The 5,000-nt window shown below is 35.3% G+C and overlaps 1 protein-coding gene across 1 annotated transcript in view; it reads left to right on the top strand.

The window, feature by feature from the left end:
- The window catches only part of LOC119573443, a 68,282-nt gene that overhangs the window by 34,385 nt on the left and 28,897 nt on the right, over positions 1-5,000 (top strand). The gene's annotated exons all lie outside the window — the stretch shown is intronic.

Genomic DNA, 5,000 nt, shown 5'->3' with positions numbered 1-5,000 from the left:
GCAGTACTATCATCACTTGCTTATCCTCCCCCCCTCTCTCCCCTACTTCCTCCCCCTTCTCTCTCTCTCTCTCTCTCTCTCTCTCTCTCTCTCTCTCTCTCTCTCTCTCTCTCTCTCTCTCTCTCCTTCACCTCTTCCCTCTCCTCTTCCCTCTCCCCTCCCCTCCTCCTCTTCCCCTCCCCTCCCCTCTCCTCTTCCCCTCTCCTCCCCTCCCTTCCCCTCTCCTCCCCTTTTATGAAACCGGAGCGATGGATATGCTAATATCGTGTGCAATTAAGCCGGTTGTTGATCTGGAAACAACTACAGTGATTTTTTTTTTTCGAATGGGCAAAGGTGTGTGATGTGTGTGAACAATGGGAAGCTGTTATTTTTTTTGTATGTATTTTTTGTGTGTTTTTTATGTATCATAAAGGATTGGCAGGAATTATCATTATTGTATTCATCGTCTTTATTGCTACTTTATCTGTCTATCCTTCTATTTGTCTATCTGTGTAGCTTTATATATTTTCTCTCTCTCTCTCTCTCTCTCTTTTCTCTCCTCTCTCTTTTTTTCTCTCCTCTCTCTCTCTTTTTTTCTCTCTCTCTCTCTCTCTCTTTTTCTCCTCTCCTCTCTCTCTCTTTTTTTCTCTCCTCTCTCTCTCTCTCTCTCTTTCTCTCCTCTCTCTCTCTCTCTCTCTCTCTTCTCTCCTCTCTCTCTCTCTCTCTTCTTTCTCTCCTCCTCTCTCTCTTTTTCTCTCCTCTCTCTCTCTCTCTCTCTCTCTCTCTCTCTCTCTCTCTCTCTCTCTCTCCATCTGTCTCTAATTTTATCTCTCTTGTTCTCTCTTGAGTCACACGATTAGAGAGAGAGAAAAAAGTAATCAGACGAAAAAAATGAAAATATAACCATCGTAATTACTTCAAAGGAATTCTTCTAATACTTTAAAAGATGATCGTATTGTAATTCCGGTAATACTGCAAAAGTGTTAAATGGCGATTAAGAGCTTCTTGTTCCTCTGAACTCACCTTCAACTTCTACAACTTCTCCATGTTGAAGGGTTGTTGATGCTGTATCATGGGCATCCTGCTTCTCTCACGTTCGTTCTCATAGAAAGCTCTCTCCACTATATACTTTTTTCCTTTTTTAACCTGATGCCTTCTAACTCTCTTTCTTTACGTTGTTTCTCTCTCTCTTCTGGCTCTCTCTCTTCTCTCTTCTTCTCTGCTCTCTCCTCTATACTCTTCTTCGCATCTCTCTCTTTCTCTGCTCTCTCTCTCTCTCTCTCTCTCTCTCTCTTCTCTCTCTCTCTCTCTCTCTCTCTCTCTCGCTCTCTCTTTCTCCTCTCTCTCTCGTCTCTCTTCTCGCTCTCTTCTCTCTCTCTCTCTCTCTTCTTTCTCTCTCTCTCTCTCTCTCTCCTTCTTTCTCTCTCTCTCTCTCTCTCTCTCTCTCTCTCTCTCTCTCTCTCTCTCTCTCTCTCTCTATCTCTATCTCTATCTCTTCTCTCTCTCTCTCTCTCTTTCTACGAATGATCTATTCCACTACAATGTTGTTTTTTGAATTTATAAATATAATAAATGGAGTTTATGGTAATATACGCTATTATTCAAATATATATATATATATATATATATACATATACATAATATATATACATATACATTATATATATATACATATACATTATATATATATATATATATATATATATATATATATACATATACATATACATTATATATATTATATATATTATATATATATATATATATATATCAATCAATAACGGTATGCTCATGCTTGAGCAGCCGTGGACCTCTCCACCATCCTTCGCCACTAAACTCGATCTTACGCTTTTCTTTCTACTTATACCATCGACAGCCCGCAAATATCTTTGATATTGTCGCTCAGTCTTGTCTTTGGTTTGCCTCTTCCTCTGTTTCCTATCACCATCCCTGTCAGCAAGTTTTTCTCAATACTTTTACTTCTCATTACATGACCAATAAACTTTAATTTCCTCTTGTTCAAGATGTCCAAAAGTCGGTCTTTACAATTTATTTTTCTCAGCACTTCATCATTCGTCTTCTTCTCCGTCCAGCCAACACGCAGTACTCGTCTGTAACACCACATTTCAAAACTATTGATCTTTTTCTTGTCTATCTACTTCAACACCCAACACTCAGAACCATATGATGCAATTGGGAAAACTAATGAGTTCAATAACCTCAGCTTTGTCCGTAAGGTAATGCTTCGTCTTTCCAGATGTTATTGAGAGCAACTGTGGCGCTTTTGGCAATGGTAATTCTTCTTTTTATCTCCGGTGAATCATCATATGTATTAGTTAAAACAGCTCCAAGATAAGTGAACTCTTTCACATTTTCCACAATCATTCCATTGATTGTAACATGTTCATCATTGTTCATTGCCGGTTATCTTTGAATCTTCATGATCTTAGTTTTCTTGGCATTAAGAAATAAGCCAGCCTTTTCGCTTGCTTCTCTAACTTTATCTAGTAGTTGTTGTAGTTCAGTGATACTGCTGGCAATCAAACTATATCATCGGCGTACCTCAGATTTGATATTTTGTATCCTCCAACATCCACAGTTCCTTCAAAATTCTCTAGAGCACCTCTCATAATTGTTTCAGAATATATATTAAAGAGGTGCGGAGACAGAATGCAACCCTGTCGTACTATATATATATATATATATATATATATATATATATATATATATATATATATATATATATATATATATGACATATATAGACATATGTATAGACATATATATACATATACATATACATATATAGACATATCTCTACATATATATATACATATATATCGGATGTCCACAAAGTATTTTACAAATTGTAAAAATTGAAAAAAATATTACAAAAGCAGTTTATGAGATATCTAAACCAGATTGGTTTTATTATAATGAGTATTTATTAAAGATTTTTAACTCTGTTTAATAGACCTCTATATGGGTTCCATTAGTGGCACGAAGGACATCAAGTCGGTACTCTATTTCTTGCCGTGTTCGCTGTAGCATAGGTTCATCAATGGTGGCAATTGCATTACGAATCCTTTGCTTCAAGTCAGCAATATCCCGTACCTTTGTTTGTGTCCACAAAGTCTCTTTACAAATTGTAAAGAGACTGTATACACACACACACACACACACACACACACACACACACACACACACACACACACACACACATATATATATATATATATATATATATATATATATATATATATATATATATATATATATACATATACATATATACATATACATATACATATACATACATAATATACACATATATACACATATATACATATATATACACATATATACACATATATATACATATATATACACATATATATACATATATATACATATACATTTATATACATATATACATATAGATATATATATATTATATATAAAATATATATATATATATACACTATATACTATATACATATATACATATATATATATATATATATATATATATATATATATATATATATCATATATATATACACAATACAGTAGTCTCCTTTACATTATTATGTATGTGATATGCATGAGAATATGAGACTGCTCATGTGCTTCCGGGGACCTCGCTCGGAAGGCGCCATGTTTGCTTTTGATGGACTTGTTACTTTGGCAGCCAGGGCACCGTTATCAGTGCGATGCGGTCAGACCATTTGTATCAAAAAGTTCATGGGAAACGCAGAAAAGGGCTTGTTATAAGGTTTTTTTTTTTTGTCCATTCCCACCGCCTCCTCTCATCATCCTTATCCCCTCTCCTATCATTCTCCTCCTCCTCCCCTCCTCCTCCTCTTTCTCCAGCCCTCTTCTCATCATCCTCTTCCCCCCCCAACCTCCCCCCCCCACCCCCCTACCCCCACCCCCCCCTACCCCCCCTCCCTCCCCCCCCACCCCCCCCCTCCCCCTCCTCCGACGCACATCTCACGCCCTCTCTCTCCTCTCCCTCCCGCAGGTCCGACCCACCCCCCCGGCGGCCCCCCCCCGCGGGAGGCGGGGAAAGGCGGGCGGGGCGAGCGTCCGAGGGTCACCGGCCAAAAAGCCCTCACCACTGCTTTCTTCAACACTCTGCGCGTAAGTTGGCTGACTTTGCTGGGGGTCTCCTTCTTTTGGGGGCGTTGGCGGTGGTTGTTTTTTGGTTTCGGTGGTTTTTTTTTTTTCCACACTCTCTCCTTTTTTTCGGGTTTTTTTTTTTTTGTTCTTTTCTCTCTCTCTCTCTCTCCTCTCTCTCCTCTCTTTTCTCTCCCTCTCTCTTCTCTTTTCTCTCTCTCTACATTATATATATATTAATTTTATATATTATATATATTATATTAAATATATATAATATCATATATATATATACATTAATATAAATCATTATATAACATATATATACATATATTATACTATATATATACATATAATATATTATATATTAAAACATATATATTTAAAATATATATATATATATATATATATAATATATAATATATATAATATCATATTATCATCCTTTAACGGGAGGTTATTCTACCCCCGTGGTCACAGCATGATACTCAAATTTCAGTTTTCACGTTGTGAGCTCTTGGGTGAGTACGTGGGGGGTCCCCAGTTCCTTCCACGGGTACATATATATATATACAATATATATATATAATACATATATATATCATATATATATAATTTTAAACAAAAATATTACATATTTATCTATAAATACATATATATATCATAATAACTATATATCATATATATATACATATATATAATATTAAAATTATCATATATCTATATACATTAATATAATATATATTATATTAATATATTATATATATAAATATATATATATAAAAATATATTATATATATATATATATAATATATATATATATAATATTTACATATAATCCTCATCATTTAACGGGAGGTTCATTTTGAGCCGCCGGGTCCAGCATGATATCATTGCAGTTT

Source organism: Penaeus monodon, chromosome 5, assembly GCF_015228065.2.
Source record: "Penaeus monodon isolate SGIC_2016 chromosome 5, NSTDA_Pmon_1, whole genome shotgun sequence".
NCBI lineage: Eukaryota > Metazoa > Arthropoda > Malacostraca > Decapoda > Penaeidae > Penaeus > Penaeus monodon.
This window is presented reverse-complemented; position numbering and strand designations above follow the sequence as displayed.